We start from the raw sequence: 18,695 nt of genomic DNA on the forward strand, positions 1-18,695 counted from the left end.
CAAAATATATATATATATATATATAATATTTTTAGAAAAATAAAATTATTAGTAAATATTTTTGTATCAACTATAAGATATATATCCAACTATCCAAATAAGAATGTGAAAAATAAAATTTGATATATATCCAACTAGCGTAGCATTATATAGGCAACTCATAGTAATTCGAATCAACTTAATTCGAATTACCTAGTGTCACCAACATTGAATAATTCGAATCAATATGATTCGAACTCCATAGAGTCACGTGAGCCTACTAATTCGAATCGAGTCAATTTGATTTACCATTCTCTAATTCGATTCTACTTGATTCGAATTACATGCATATCCATTCAAATGTAATTCGAAGTAAGTTGTTTTAAATTACATGTATTTATAGTTCCAATCATATTGATTCGAATTATATATAAATGGCCATTGGTGGATTGCTGAAATAATTTTTGTTTTGGCTGATTTGGATAATAAACTTTTCAGCTTGATTTATTTGGGTTTTTTATCCTTATTATTATTCCCATTTACTAATTTCCACAATATATACTTTTTTACATATATTATTTACATATATTATTTACTATACATCTATGACACATATAAGTTTATATATATCTTGTGCGGTTGATTGATTCTAATAATCAATTAATGTAATAATCACCTTCTGAAGGTTCCAGAATTTGAAGGAGGCTAGAGTTTAGAGTTTTCATCTTCATTCGAAAGTTTAACAGCAGAATAAGTACCGGTATCACCAAGTGCACTAAGAATTGAAGCTGTCAAATACATTTAAATTGTTTTGTAATTGTATCCTATAATTATTGAACCTAATATTTTTATTGGGTTTATGAATTTCTCTGATGCTGACCTGTAAATTAATAATATTATTATAATAATTAATTTATATTTAATTATTTAGTTTTTTAATATAATAAATACTATTTTGACTTAAATATTTTTTTAATAATCAACATGTATTATTTTTTAAGAGAATTATATATATATCAATATTTAAAAAGAATAATTAAATAATATCACCTTATTAATTAATTTAAAAAAAAATACATGCAATCATGACTATAAGTATTTAATATTTTTCTTAGTTTATCTTTTTATTTATTTATTTAGTATTTAGTATTTTAAATTTTTGGAATATAGAATTCTAATATCATATCATAAAATTACTCATTCTATAAAGAGACAACATAAATGATTATATTTACCAAGTTTCATAAATAGACCCTATTATAATAAATTAATAATTAATTATTTATATAATTATATGAAAGTAAAGGTAGATTTAATAGAAGGACATACCCGACTACGAGGATGTTGAGCATGACAATGGCTCTCACTGTGATTTTCGCTAACTCTTCAACCTTTATTTATCACCATAAACAACTTCATCAATATTTAATATTATAACATACACACATACTCCTTTTAATTAATATGTTAACATCAAATCAAATTTTGTTACTACATATAATTAATATTATAAACAAGGCTTACGTTCATAGTGCAATAAACAAACGAAGATTCCAAAATCTCATCTTAAGTATTATTTTTATTTTTTTTTAAAAAATATAAAATGATACAGCAGTATATCTCACTGCTAAAACATGTTCATGTCACACATATGAACAAAACTATTCATGCAAGTTAAATTATTGGGGACCAGGTACAAATACTTCTAATATAGATAGATGTATTTTGTAACTTAAGTCAATTCTTCAAAATTACTGCAACTGGAACTAACAAAATAAGAGCAAGTTTGTTTGACTCTAAAATAACGGTCGAGCATGTTAGGCCAAATATGAGAAAGGCGGTAGCAATTAACTCGATGATAGTTAGCTTCCATATCTGAAATAAAAAGAAAATAAAATAAAATGTTAGAGATAGCATAACTTTTTATAAAAATAAATTGACAAAAGCCCTTTCTTATCACTAAAAAAAAAACAACTGTTGCATATACAAAAAAGATCTTTTGAACTAGAAAATGAAAAGCTATATTTGATGGACCACAAAATATGACCCAGCAAGTGGTATCAGAGCCGATAGTGACCCAATAAGTGGTATCAGAGCCGATGGTTAATCGGTTTGGTTTAAAGAGTATTCAATGTGAAGTATCGAAAGCCTTTCTGGCAAAGGTAGAGCCGATGGTGACCCAACAAGTGGTATCAGAACCGATGATGACCTAACAAGTAGTATCAGAGCCGATAGTTAATCGGTCTGATTTGTTTTTGTATGTTCAGTAAATTCACCTGGTACCTGGTATAATAACTGTGATTATGGGACTTGCTAAGGTGGGAAAATTTACATTGTTATTCTTAGGATCTATTCTTTTCTTCTCAAATTTCAGATACAAGGTTTCCATCTAATGTTTTTCGCTTTTTAATTTCAGATCCAAGGTTTACTTGCTGCATTATTGGCTGTTGATTATTCAGTGGATACATTACCCTGTGCTAGGAAATTAAAAAAGTGGATATAGATGAACATTAGAAACCTAAAGTCTTTATTTGGGTTTTTTTCATATTTTAGCTGCCATATTTATCCTTTACTGTATTAATCACAAACCAAATTTATGCTTTGCATCTACTGTTGATTTAATTTCTCTATATTTTATGGCAATCTTTTCGCACTGTGTCAGAATCATTTAGATTCATATTGGAAGCAGAAAATTGTTGATTATTCTCTATATATTTAGTTTCTCTATATACTACTAACTTTTAATATGCAGAATATTCTATTTATTACAAATATCCGTTTCAGCCTCATTGTTTTCTTTGCTGAATTCACTTTTTCTTAATTATTAAACTATTGATCCCTATCATTTTTTACTGTAATTAAAAGTCACAGGACCAAAATATTAGAAGTTAAATACAAAAATTAACACAAAAATAAGAACTTTAAATTAGAAGTTATACAGGGAAAATTAAACCATGGAGCAGTTAAGATACTTTGTCACCCAATATGACATACTTTATCTCTTTTTCAGGCCCTACAGAAGTAAGGATGTATAATAATCAATAGCCAAAAAGAGTAGTCCTCAATGAGAATTTTTAAAAGAGGAATGTTAGGGGCAGTAATTTTTGTGATTTATGACCATTAAATAGTTATTAATGATGTTTTTAATGGTGTGAAATTTCATCCAATGATGTAGAATTATTCATTTTTATTTTACTAGTTACATACTGACTAAAATTTAATAAAGTTGTTAGCCTCTATACTTTTCCTTTTTAAAAAGAAGTGTATAAAAGAAAAAAATTATTAGTCCTCAATGGAATCCAGGTAATTTTTTTTCCTATAAAAATAATCCACAAAAATATTATATTTCTATAAAATATTTCAATGTCACCAGTTCTATAGTAGTTTAAATATTACTTGTTTTAAAATTTTTTCAATACTAACTGTCATTTGTTACAAGATTTTAGTCAATAAACATGTAACATTCAATTGGACCACTGAATAAGTAGTATAAGTGTATCATATACTAATTTTTTATGTTAGACACCACCATCCAGACAAACATGCCAATGAAATAATTGTTGTAGACCTATCTTCATATAAATTTATGTGTATTACTTTCTTGTCTAACATTAGTAAAACAGTAAAAATAAGTTGTGCTTAAATATTAAAACTGCTTGTTTTAATATTTAATGTAGGTTCAAGCTGGGGCCAGGGGTACTGAGAACATGGACTAGGATGCAATGGTTATGCAGATGTATAAATCAATATATTCATAAACTATATATATTTGCATTGCATGATATATTTGTAATGAATTTTACTCTTACTCTTATCAAATTAAAAGGAGTGATATGACATCATGTATACGTTACTATATTAGTATATTATTATCTATCATTGCAACTATCTAGCTTCATGAAATAAAAATATGTGATTGATGTATTATTTATGAGAATTCTTAATTATTAGTTCTCTCAAACTTGAAAAAATCTAATTAAGTGAGGTTCCTCGTATTTGAGAAGATATATAACTTCTTTTCATACATAACAATTAATATAGCACTCCTTTTCATAGATGTTTATCTACATTGATGTTTATGGCTAGAAAAGAAAAATCAAAATTACGTGGAACTAAATGAACCGTGTGGGAGCCAAACAATACAACCAATAATTCTGCATCAGATCGTATTCTATCCTTACATTATCATATACTTTTTGGTTTTATTTATTGATTATTATATGATTGAGCGTATTTATTAATCTTAGAGATAGTATAATATTTTATATATAACCCAAGAAAGTAACCCTATTCAAAAAGCTCCATCACTCTCGCACTCAATCATAGTCTCATTGCTGGATTATCTTCATCGGGAAGACTTTCAATGCTTCACTTTGAATATTCTGTAAACCAGACTGATTAACCAGCGGCGTTGACTACTTGTTAGGCCACCATCGGTTCTGATACCACTTGTTGGGTCACCATTGGCTCTACTTTTACCAGAAAGACTTTCGATACTTCACCTAGAATACTCTTTAAACCAAACCGATTAACCATCGGCTCTGATTCCACTTATTGGGCCACTGTCGGCTCTGATACCACTTATTGGGTCATGTTTTATAGTCTATCAAACATAGCTTTTCATTTTCTAGTTCAAAAGATCTTTTTGTATCTGCAACAATTGTTTTTTTTTTAATGATAAAAAAGGGTTTTTATCAATTTATTTTTATAAAAGGTTATGCTATTTCTAATATCTTATTTTATTTTCTTCTTATTTCAGATATGGAAGCTAACAATCATCGAGTTAGTTGCTATCGCTTTTCTCATGTTTGCCCTAACATGCTCGACCATTATTTTAGAGTCAAACAAATTTGCTCTTATTTTGTTAGCCCCAGTTGTAGTGATTTTGAAGAATTGACTTAAGTTACAAAATATATCCATCAATATTAGAATTATTTGTATCTGGTCCCCAATAATTCAACTTGCATGAATAGTTTTGTTCATATGTGTGACATGAACATGTTTTGGCAGTGAGATATATCGCTGTATCATTTTACATTTTTTTTAAAATAAAAATAATACTTGAGATGAGATTTTAAAATTTTTATTTATTTATTGCACCATGAACGTAAGTATTGCTTATAATATTAATTGTATATAGTAACAAAATTTGATTTGATGTTAACATATTAATTAAAAGGAGGATGTGTGTATGTTATAATATTAAATATTGATGAAGTTGTTTATGGTGATTAATAAATGTTGGAGAGTTAGCGAAAATCGCGGTAGGAGCCATTGTCATGCTCAACATCCTCATAGTCGGGTATGTCCTTCTACAAAATGTACCTTCACTTTCATATAATTATATAAATAATTAATTATTAATTTATTATAATAGAGTCTATTTATGAAACTTGGTAAATATAACTATTTATATTATCTCTTTATAGAATGAGTAATTTTATCACATGATATTAGAATTCTATACTCTAAAAGTCTAAAATACTAAATACTAAATAAACAAATAAAAAGATAGACTAAGAAAAATACTAAGTACTTATGATCATGATTGCATGCATTGTTTTCTTAAACTAATTAATAAGGTGATATTATTTAATTATTCTTTTTAGATCTTAATATATATAATTCTCTTAAAAAATAATACATGTTGATTGTTAAGAAAATGTTTAAGTCAAAATAGTATTTATAATATTAAAAAAAAGTTATGCACGTAATAATTAAGATCGATGAAAATTGAATTTTTAAAAAAATACTATATCTATACACAAAAAATCAAATGTAAAAGAATTCTATTGCATAGATAGTTAAACATAAACTAATTGTTATAATGATTTTATTAATTTACAGGCCACCATCAGGAAATCAATGAACCCAATAAGAATATTAGATCCAGCAATTACAGCAAACAATTACAAAGCAATTTTCATTAAGGCTGCCTTCCAAATCTGAAATAAAAAGAAGAAAATAAAATAAGATGTTATCCTTTGTTATATTAATCTTAGAGATAGCATAATATTTTATAAAATAACCCAAGAAAGTAACCCTATTTAGGAAGCTCAATCACTCACGCACTCAATTATTGTCTCATTGCTGGACTACCTTTACCGGAAAGACTTTCAATTCTTCACCTTAAATACTCCTTAAACCAGACCGATTAACCATCGATTCTGATACTACTTGTTAGGCCACCATCGGTTCTGATACCACTTATTGGGTCACCATCGGCTCTACCTTTGCCAGAAAGATTTTCGATACTTCACCTTGAATACTCTTTAAGCCAAACCGATTAACCATCGACTCTGATACCACTTATTGGGCCACCGTCGACTCTGATACTACTTGTTGGGTCATGTTTTGTGGTCCATCAAACATAGCTTTTCATTTTCTAGTTCAAAAGATCTTTTTTGTATGGAAAAGTATGGAGAGCCAATATAGTTGCTATACAATATATACAATGATGATATTTTTGTAATTAAAATCAAATGATAATTAGAGTAATTAATTATCATTTATTTCAAATTTTAAATTCAATCTAAATAAAGATTCTATACCGTAAACAATGCAAAATTAAAAACCGCCAACCCTCTTCCCCGTTTACAGGAAATTGCTTTTCATAAATTCTCACATTCTCTCAACGGTGCCACCCCGCAACCCACAACAGCCGCCATCGCCAATAATCTTGGGAGACACTGTGGTGCGCACTGCGAAGGACCGTGCAACACCGTTGCAAGGGTTGCACCTGATTCTACCGCCAGAGTCCACTCAGTCGCGTCGCCATCTCCGAACCAGTTCCAACGACACTGCTCTGCATCGAGAAGTTGCACTTCACCTGGAGTGCCGACAACTCTATCCCACACAAGCCAGTTCCAGCACCATCGCTGCCACTCCCTCGTGCCGTTGCTGACTCGTCCCCTCGCGCCATCGCTACCCCTCGCTGACCCGATGCCCAACGTCCTCTACACGAAGCAACAAAAATCACAACCAGGTTCCGCCGCTTGTGTCCTGGTTCCTGGGTTTGTTTTTTTTTTCTTTTATTTAAACTGGTATTGGAATAAACCTTAAAAAATTTTCTGATGAAAATGGAGAATCCAGACTAAAAGTGATTGGAATTATAGTGGTAAATTATTAGTATGAACTTGGTTAACAAGTTAAGCTTTCAAGTTGGCAAATCGTTTCATTGTCCATACTTTCTTTGGGTTTCTAAAGTAATCTTACTACTTTTATCACCTCAATGTGCAGTCCATTAGTGCGCTGAATTCTTGGTATGAAACTGTGCTTGAAGAAAAGTCTTGTGGCGTCTTATTTCAAATTCACCATTGATGCAATTATCAGGTGCAATAGCACAAGATATTTGTGCACTGGACTACCCTTTTATTATTATCATATCCAAATAAAAAGGTGAAATTTAGTACAGAGACTCTCACTTGGTGGCAATTGTGAACGAAAGATTTATGCATCCATAATTGCAAGAATAGAGGCTTTTTTATGATTTGAACCCATCACTTTCAACTTACTAGGCAACTACTTTACTGTTATGCCAAGGTTCACCCTCTAATAATTTTATCCACGTACACCACAAGACATCTAGGTACTCGAAAAGTAGCAGAAAATATGGAGTGATCAAAATGGCTTCTTTGATGTATGTATTGAAGTTGTACATTAATCCTTTCAATAATTAATATTGGTCAACCAAGGCCTGTAGCAGTAGCTTCTGCCAAGAATAATTTGAAGTTGTACATTAATAGATTGGTTTTTATTATTATTATTATATTTTTCATGTCACTAATATTGTGATTTATATTAGTTTTTTTATTGTTTTAGTTCTGTCACCAATTTGAAGAATGTCAGATATTTGGAATATAATTATTAAGTATTTAGTTGGTTGTATTGGATTCATGTAAATACAGTTAAATTATGAAGGATGTTCATTTTACTAGGTATACGGATGATTATTTTCATTGTTAAGTGGATGTTTGGTTGTTAATATTAGATTCAACTAGATGCAATTAAATTATACTGGATGTTTAGTGTAATAGGTATTCGAATGGTTATTTTAGTATGATTGCGGATGGCGCTTTTCATTCTAAATTGGATTATTACTTTGGATATACCATTTGTAGTATAATTTATGACCCTATTGCGTTGATGTAAACAAAAAATTAAGAGAGAAACTAAAATAGGCCAGATGTTCATTTTACTAGGTAGGCCAATGGTTATTTTTATTGTATTTTGGATGTTCTATTTATTATTATGTTTCTTTTAGAGGAAAAAATAAATTAATAAAAAAATTGTAACTGTATTCATAAACGCGTGATTAAAGGCAAATTAGGATTAGTGGTCGCTGAACATAGCCGGAAGGAAATTGACTCTGCTCTCTAATTTCTCTAGATTTTTATTTTCGGTCTATAGCCACCTATCCACACATTCAAGAAAATAGCATATTCTTATGCATGCAACCACATTACATTAGAAAGTGTAGCTCTGTGTCTCTAACCAGTTTGCCGTATATTAATTGATGGCAAAACTAAGTTGGATATTGACTTCAGTCTCACTATGACTAGTAGTTTAGTGCTGTTATATTTCAACTTTTGGCCACAATAAACATAGTCCAATCTAATACTCTTTTTCCTGTCTTCTTTTTTAATGCTTTTCAAACATTTAGCTCTTTGTACTTTTTGCCAACCCCTTGCACACAAATAAAAACACATATTTCCTTATTGTAAATCACAGCTTTATAGGTTCTTGAGTTCATATATATAGCATAAAGATTAACAAAGTTAGAAGATTTATAATATGTTGTCATTTACATTGTTCAGTATTACAGAACAAAAAAATTCATGGGGCGAGCAATATCTTCTCAAAACGTTGGGTACTTTCTATGATGCAGTGTGCTCCACTACCTCAAAAAGAGGAAAGTATTTGTACATGACAGGCTTTACCTTTCCTTCTGCAGTTGTTGGTCAAACATTCTTCTCCCCTTTATAGTGTACAGTCTCATAATGAGGTCTCTTTACACCACTCACAGTGAAGACTCAACAAAATCATAAACCACAAAAGAGGGTAATTTGACAGCATAAATAAATCCTATCTTCACCGTCTGTCTTACAATATGGAAGTCTGTAACTGCAACCAACTATAAAAGTTTGTAAACCATAAAAGGCCCTTATACTTTTTCATGCTAAAATAAATTCAACTAAAACTCATTGCATGAGAAATACATAAACATTAAACAGATTAAATTGCACGCTATATACTACAAAATGCAAACAAGGTATGAAATTAAGAATAAAGTAGAGCAATGATTGATTCTAGCTAGAACTCTAAACTATGTTCAGACTAATATCCAAAGTCAGTACACATAATCATAATTAAGAAATGATTTAGTTTTTCAGTTAAAACTCTAGGTCTTATTCAGACAAGTAATAAGTTAAATAAATGGACAAGTAATAAGCTGAATAAATGAATATCTTTCTCTTCACCCCTCAACTGAGAACAAAATAAGCTCAATTTAACACTATAATTGATTACCACTATATAACAACATGGTGAGGATGAACCTATAAGACCAAACTCATGAATGTAGAATCTAGAAGGGGAAAAAGAAACGAACAACATTAACTAAGACAGTAGAATAAGCTGGCTTCAGTTTAAGATATACTAAAATAATATGTACTTTTAACATACATAGAATTCAGATAGATAGAGGTACCAAAACCAATTAAAAGCATTGGAAAGTGATAGGATTTGAAGAAAGGGAACAAAATATGAGCATATTTGGATTGTATATTATTAGTGTGGGACAAATTAAACAGTGTGTGGTTGTGCAAGTTGTGTTCCTTTTCTTTGCTATTATGCATGCCTTGTATTTTGCTCTGCTCAATGCTCAACGTTCAACACTTGGAGCACCTCACAAATTTTGGTTAAGCTAAATTTGTTCCTGTAATTGACTTCTATGCTTATTAATTAGTATCTTAGGTTTATCATAATAAATAAAATAAATGAAAGCATGCAAATAGTTGTATATATAATCTTTAACTACCAATTAAGTAAGGTAAGATAGCATGTGAATCTTCTCCGTTCATCAAAAGCAGAAGGAGGTAAGAATAAAAAAAAAAACAACCGATTCAATCCTTCAGTTGACCATATAGTAAGCATATTTAAATAAAAGGAAAACTATAATAAAGCATGGATACATGCGACTGTGAAAACCAACCATCTAATTACTTACTAAAGTATCCATCCAATTAAAGGGGCAAAAAATATTTATCATGAACACCAAACATTCAATACCCTACTAAACTAACCATCCAATTAAACGGACAAAAAAAATCTATCATTAACACTGAACATCCAATACCCTACTAAATAACCATCCCATTATGGTCAACATTAAGAAGCCAGTGATTAGCTGGGTGATTAGCTGGTTTACGTAACATCGCATCCAAAGGTCCACACGAGGCAAAAAAATAAAATGCTATTTAAACTAGATTAACAAACTTATTTCACCTTTTCTGCTCAAAAGTTATATCAATTGCAATGATCTTAAACAACAACTAATTTCACATGCTCGAACATACTAAAATTCCATATACTGCATTTTCACCATGTAAAATCAATCAAATAAGCAACATACAGTCTCTACATTACAAAATGCAAGATGAATGATGTTTCATGAAAGGAAGAAACTAACCCACTTAACGTGGATGCTCGACGACGATATAGTTCTGATGTTCGTGTTGGTCCCGGTAAATGGTTCACGTCAGGCGGCGAAGCTGTTAATAAATTGCAACAATCTCAAGCAATAGCTAATTTCTCATGCTCCAAAATAATAAAATTCCATTTATTGCTTTTTCACCATGTAGTTTCAGAAAACTAAACATCTTAAACACTCTATAAAATAAGTAGCAACTGCAATGAGTAATCATGAAAAGAAGAAACTAAAGAACTCGCCGTGGATGGTCGAAGAGGTTCTGGAACACGTCAGTTGGCAAAACAACGATCAGATACGCAGCCGCAAACCGTGCACCGGTGATGCTTCCGGAGAGGGCGAACAAGCGCGGCACTTGGGCACAGCAACTCGGGTCGGCAGGAAAGAACGACCGTGCGATCCTGATGCCGCCAGCGACCGAGTTTGATCGCGAACAGGGGGTCTCCAATGCAGACGTGTTTCCGGAGCTGCTGCAGGTTGCGATTTGGACAGCTAGACGGCGGTGTGGGGGTTGGTGAGCAGCGAGGAGGAGGTTTTTTGGTGGCAGGGTAACACAGTCAAAAGGAGGTGAATTGGGTGTAATTTTATTTAGAAATTATAATTAGGTTAAATGTGTGTTTATTATTATTTTCAAATATAATTGGGCTAGATAAAAAGTCCATTGTACATATTGTATACAAATGTCATTGTCTCCCTAGCGGGACTCTTTTTGTATTTGCAACAATTATTTTTTTTAATGATAAGAAAGGACTTTTGTCAATTTATTTTTATAACAAGTTATGCTATCTCTAATATCTTATTTTATTTTCTTCTTATTTCAGATATAAAAGCTAACTATCATCGAGTTAGTTGCTACCGTCTTTCTCATGTGTGGCCTAACATGCTCGACCATTATTTTAGAGTCAAACAAACTTTCTCTTATTTTGTAAGTCCCAATTGCAATGGTTTTGAAAAATTGACTTAACTTATAAAATACATTCATCTATATTAGAAGTATTTGTACCTGGTATCCAATAATTTAACTTGCATGAATAGTTTTGTTCATTTGTGTGACATGAACATGTTTTAGCAGTGACATATATTGCTGTATCATTTTATATTTTTTTAAAAAATAAAAATAATACTTGAGAAGAGATTTTAGAATCATTGTTTGTTTATTGCACCATGAATGTAAGCCTTGCTTATAATATTAATTGTATGTAGTAACGAAATTTGATTTGATGTTAACATATTAATTAAAAATAGGATGTGTGTATGTTATAATATTAAATATTGATAAAGTTGTTCAGGGTGAGAAATAAAGGTTGGAGAGTTAACGGGAATCGCGGTGGGAGCCATTATCATGCTCAACATCGTCATAGTCGAGTATGTCCTTCTATTAATTCTACCTTCACTTTCATATAATTATATAAATAATTAATTATTAATTTATTATAATAGGATTTAATATTATAACATACACACATCCTCCTATTAATTAATATGTTAACATCAAATCAAATTTTGTTACTACATACAATTAATATTATAAGCAAGGCTTACGTTCATGGTGTAATAAATAAACAAAGATTTCAAAATTTTATCTCAAGTATTATTTTTATTTTTAAAAAAAATATAAAATGATACAATGGTATATCTCAATGTCAAAACATGTTCATGTCACACATATGAACAAAACTATTCATGCAAGTTGAATTATTCGGGAACAGGTACAAATACTTCTAATATAGATGGATGTATTTTGTAACTTAAGTCAATTCTTCAAAATCACTGCAACTGGGGCTAACAAAATAAGAGTAAGTTTGTTTGACTCTAAAATAATGGTCGAGCATGTTAGGCCAAACATGAGAAATGCGGTAGCAACTAACTCGATGATAGTTAACTTCCATATCTGAAATAAAAAGAAAATAAAATAAGATGTTAGAGATAGCATAACTTTTTATAAAAATAAATTGACAAAAGTCCTTTCTTATCATTTAAAAAAAATAATTGTTGCAGATACAAAAAAATCTTTTGAACTAGAAAATGAAAAGCTATATTTGATGGACCACAAAACATGACCCAACAAGTGGTATCAGAGCCGACAGTGACCCAATAAGTGGTATCAGAGCCGATGATTAATCGGTTTGGTTTAAAGAGTATTCTAGGGGAAACATCGAAAGTCTTTCTGACAAAGGTAGAGCCGATGGTGACCCAACAGGTGGTATCAAAACCGAGGGTGGCCTAACAAGTAGTATCAGAGCCGATGGTTAATCGGTCTGATTTAAGGAGTATTCAAGGTGAAGCATTGAAAGTGTTCCCGGTAAAAGTAGTCCAGCTATGATTGAATGAGAGAGTGATGGAGCTTCCTGAATAAGGTTACTTTCTTGGATTATATTACAAAATATTATGCTATCTCTAAGATTAATATAACAAAAGATGACATCTTATTTTATTTTCTTCTTTTTATTTCAGATTTGGAAGACAGCCTTAGTGAAAATTACTTTGTAATTATTTACTGTAATTGCTGGACCTAATGTTTTTACTGGGTTCATTGATCCTCTGATGCTGGCATGTAAATTAATAATATTATTATAATAATTTGTTTATGTTTAACTATCTATGCAATAGAATTCTTTTATATTTAATTTTTTGTGTATAGATATCGTATTTTTTTAAAAATTAGATTTTCATCAATCTTAATTACTACGTGTATAACTTTTTTTTAATAAAATAAATACTATTTTGACTTAAACATTTTCTTAATAATTAACATGTATTATTTTTTAAGAGAATTATATATATATAAATTAAAAAAGAATAATTAAATAATATCACATTATTAATTAGTTTAAGAAAACAATGCATGCAATCATGACCATAAGTATTTAGTATTTTTCTTAGTCTATCTATTTATTTATTTATTTAGTATTTAGTATTTTAGACTTTTAGAGCATAGAACTCTAATATCATGTTATAAAATTACTCATTCTATAAAGAGACAATATAAATAGTTATATTTATCAAGTTTCATAAATAGACTCTATTACAATAAATTAAAAATTAATTATTTATATAATTATATGAAAGTGAAGGAAGATTTTATAGAAGGACATACCCGACTATAAGGATGTTGAGCATGACAATGGCTCCCACAACGATTTTCGCTAACTCTCCAACCTTTATTTATCACCATAAACAACTTCATCAATATTTAATATTATAACATACACACATCCTCCTTTTAATTAATATGTTAACTCAAATCAAATTTTGTTATTACACATAATTAATATTAAAAGCAGGGCTTACATTCATGGTGCAATAAATAAACAAAGATTCTAAAATCTCATCTCAAGTATTATTTTTATTTTTAAAAAAATTTAAAATGATACAGTGGTATATCTCACTGCCAAAACATGTTCATGTCACACATATGAACAAAACTATTCATGTAAATTGAATTATTGGAGACCAGATACAAATACTTTTAATATAGATGGATGTATTTTGTAACTTAAGTCAATTCTTCAAAACCACTGCAACGAGGGCTAACAAAATAAGAGCAAGTTTGTTTGACTCTAAAATAATGGTCGAGCATCTTAGGACAAACATGAGAAAGGCGGTAGCAACTAACTCGATGATAGTTAGCTTCCATATCTGAAATAAGAAGAAAATTAAATAAGATGTTAGAGATAGCATAACTTTTTATAAAAATAAATTGACAAAAGCCCTTTCTTATCATTAAAAAAAAAAAACAATTGTTGCAGATACAAAAAGATCTTTTGAACTAGAAAATAAAAAGTTATGTTTGATGCACCACAAAACATGACCCAACAAATGGTATCAGAGCTGACAATGGCCCAATAAGTGGTATCAGAGTTGATGGTTAATCGGTTTGATTTAAAGAGTATTCTAGATGATGCATCGAAAGTCTTTCTGAAAAAGGTAGAGCTGATGTTGACCCAGCAGGTGGTATCAGAACCGATGGTGGCCTAACAAGTAGTATCAGAGCCGATGGTTAATCGGTCTGGTTTAAAGAGTATTCAAGGTGAAGCATTGAAAGTCTTTCTGGTAAAGGTAGTCCAGCTATGATTGAGTGCGAGAGTGATGGAGCTTCCTGAATAAGGTTATTTTCTTGGGTTATATTACAAAATATTATGCTATCTCAAAGATTAATATAACAAAGGATGGCATCTTATTTTATTTTCTTCTTTTTATTTCAAATTTGGAAGAAAGTCTTAGTGAAAATTATTTTGTAATTGTTTGCTGTAATTGCTGGACCTAATATTCTTATTGGGTTCATTGATCCCCTGATGCTGGCCTGTAAATTAATAATATCGTTATAACAATTAGTTTATGTTTAATTATCTATGCAATAGAATTCTTTTACATTTGATTTTTTGTGTATAGATATAGTATTTTTTTAAAAATTAGATTTTCATCAATCTTAATTACTACGTGCATAACTTTTTCATTGTTCACCTGCTGAAACAACCCTGAGTTGGTTTTTGTTCTCAGCAGGGTGTAATGTAAATGTAAATACTACCTAATTGATGTACCAAGAAAACATATATTATCCAATTCAATGAATCTTAAAGTTTCTCTTGTTGGACAAAAAAAAGTTTCTCACCAATGTTAAAAAAGAACTCCATTATTTTGGTCCAATCTACACAATCCAAATTGCTTTGTAATTGTTTGCTGCAATTGCTGGACCTAATGTTCTTACTGAATTCATTGATCCCCCTGATATTGGCCTGTAATTGATAATATTGTTATAATAATTAATTTATGTTTAACTATCTAGGCAATGAAATTTTTTTATGTTTAATTTTGTGTGTATAGATATAGTATTTTATTAGAAATTAGATTTTCATCAATCTTAATTACTACGTCTATAACTTTTTTTTGTATAATAAATATTATTTTGACTTAAACATTTTCTTAACAATCAACATGTATTATTTTTTAAGAGAATTATATATATCAAGATTTAAAAAGAATAATTAAATAATATCACCTTATTAATTAGTTTAAAAAAATAATGCATAGAACCATGACCATAAATATTTAGTATTTTTTTTAGTCTATCTTTTTATTTAATTATTTATTTATTTATTACATTTGTGCAATTATTTGTGATTACAAATTGGTCTAGTAGGACATATATATATACACGTAATAATTAATCAATCCAACAAAAATCCTTCTAAACTAAGATCATATGGTGAGAATATCCATAACGTGAAGGAATGAATAATAGAAAGAGCATGTCTTTCATTTTCAGTACTTATGAAGACATATTTTTCCTTCTTATCTCAACGTACCTTTTTATTATTATTATTATTATTATTATTATTATTATTATTATTATTATTATTATTGATAATGGAACCATATATATTGAGACATGAAAATTATATAGCCCCTTATAAAGAATTTAGTCAAGTCCATCTTGAAGAATAAATTTACTTTGATAGAAGGACATACCCAACTATGAGGATGTTGAACATTACAGTAGCTCCCAACGCCATTCCCGCGAACTGTCCAACCTTCATTTATCACCATAAACAATTTCATCATTATTATTACTTAATTAAGCAAGAAATTATTGGCAATTAGCACATTAAATATTATAAACATAATATAACATATGCTTACAGTTCTAGTGTGAGTGGCGAAAGCAGTGACAACAAACATGAGATTGAAGCTGATGATGAATTCTAAAGCAAAACTTGGCTATATCCTCCTGAAGGAACCGTAACTCCACCCCCATGAATGGATGATACACTTCCTTCAGTGCAAATGCGGCACACACTGATGCCAATATCTGTGCTCCAATATACATTGGCACCTGCATGCATGACATATATATTTTAATGAACATTCACAAGGCCTCACGGTTTTGCCTTTGACGATAGGGATGATAGCCGAAGCCCCCCACACTCACTCGTCAAAAAGCGTCATGCTAGGGAGAGGTATCCACACCCTTATAAGGCATGCTTCGTTCCCCTCTCCAACTGATGTGGGCCTTACACTCACCACCTCCCTCCTTTCCATACATTCACAGTGCTCACCACCTCCCTCCTCTCCATACATTCACAGCGCTGACTACCTCCGTCCTCTCTATAGACTCACAGTGCTCACCACCTCCCTCCTTTCCATACATTCACAGCGCTCACTACCTCCCTCCTCTCCATACATTCACAGCGCTCACCACCTCCCTCCTCTCCATACATTCACAGCGCTCCCTCCTCTCCAAACATTCACAGCATTCACCACCTCCCTCCTCTACATACATTCACAGCGCTCACCACCTCCCTCCTGTCCATACATTCACAGCGCTCACTCCCTCCCTCCTCTCCATACATTCACTATAACAGCCCAGACCACCCGCTAGCACGATATTGTCCGCTTTGGCACACAAGGGCTCGCGGTTTTGTCTATGACGATAGGGATACTAGCCGATGCCTCCCACACTCACTCGTCAAAACGCGTTATGCTAGGGAGAGGTATCCGATCCCTTATAAAGAATAATTTGTTCTCCTCCCCAACCGATGTGGGCCTTATAATCCACCCCTCTAAGGGAGCCCAACGCCCTTGCTGGCAAATCGATCCGGGTTCTGGCTCTGATACCATCTGTAATAGCCTAGACCATCCGCTAGCACGATATTGTCCGCTTTGGCACACAAGTCCTCACGGTTTTGCTTTTGACGATAGGGATGCTAACCGAAGCCCCCCACACTCACTCGTCAAAACGAGTCATGCTAGGGAGATGTATCCACACCCTTATAAGGCATGCTTCGTTCCCCTCTCCAACCGATGTGGGCCTTACAATCCACCCCCCTAAGGGAGCCCAGCGCCCTCGCTGGCACATCGATCTGGGAACCTGGCTCTGATACCATCTGTAACAGCCCAGACCACCCGCTATCATGATATTGTCCGCTTTGGCACACAAGGACTCACGGTTTTGTCTTTGACGATAGGGATGATAGCCGAAACCCCCTACACTCACTCGTCAAAACGCGTCATGCTAGGCAGAGGTATCCACACCCTTATAAGGCATGCTTCGTTCCCCTCTCCAACCGATGTGGGCCTTACAATCCACCCCCCTAAGGGAGCCCAGCGCCCTCGCTGGCACATCGATCCGGGAACCTGGCTCTGATACCATCTGTAATAGCCCAGACCAACCGCTATCACGATATTGTCCGCTTTGGCACACAAGGCATCACGATTTTGCCTTTGACGATAGGGATGATAGCCGAAGCCCCACACACTCACTCGTCAAATCGCGTCATGCTAGGGAGAGTTATCCACACCCTTATAAGGCATGCTTCGTTCCCCTCTCCAACCGATGTGGGCCTTACAATCCACCCCCCTAAGGAAGCCCAGCGCCCTCGCTGGCACATCGATCCGGGAACCTGGCTCTGATACCATCTATAATAGCCCAAACCACCCGCTAGCACGATATTGTCTGCTTTGGCACACAAGGCCTCACGGTTTTGCCTTTGACGATAGGGATGATAGCCGAAGCCCCCCACACTCACTCGTCAAAATGCGTCATGCTAGGGAGAGATATCCACACCCTTATAAGGCATGCTTCGTTCCCCTCTCCAACCGATGTGGGCCTTACACTCACCATCTCCCTCCCCTCCATACATTCACAGCGCTCACCACCTCCCTCCTCTCCATACATTCACAGTGCTCACCACCTCCCTCCTCTCCATACATTCACAGTGCTCACCACCTCCCACCTGTCCATACATTCACAGCGCTCACTACCTCCATCCTCTCCATACATTCACAGCGGTCACCACCTCCCTCCTGTCCATACATTTAAAGCGCCCACCACCTCCCTCCTCTCCATACATTCACAGCGCTCACCACCTCCCTCCTCTCCATACATTCACAACGCTCACTACCTCCCTCCTCTCCATACATTCACAGCGCTCACCACCTCCCTCCTCTCCATACATTCACAACGCTCACTACCTCCCTCCTCTCCATACATTCACAGCGCTCACCACTT

At 32.6% G+C, this 18,695-nt stretch overlaps 1 protein-coding gene and 1 pseudogene across 1 annotated transcript in view; one reads left to right on the forward strand and one right to left on the reverse strand.

Annotated features, from left to right (window-relative positions):
- LOC107477252 (transcription factor bHLH121-like) overlaps window positions 1-18,695 on the forward strand; it is a 98,729-nt gene that overhangs the window by 55,276 nt on the left and 24,758 nt on the right. The window lies entirely within an intron of this gene.
- Window positions 685-16,998, reverse strand: LOC110278962 (aquaporin NIP6-1-like; annotated as a pseudogene).

Source organism: Arachis duranensis, chromosome 3, assembly GCF_000817695.3.
Source record: "Arachis duranensis cultivar V14167 chromosome 3, aradu.V14167.gnm2.J7QH, whole genome shotgun sequence".
Taxonomy (NCBI): Eukaryota; Viridiplantae; Streptophyta; class Magnoliopsida; order Fabales; family Fabaceae; genus Arachis; species Arachis duranensis.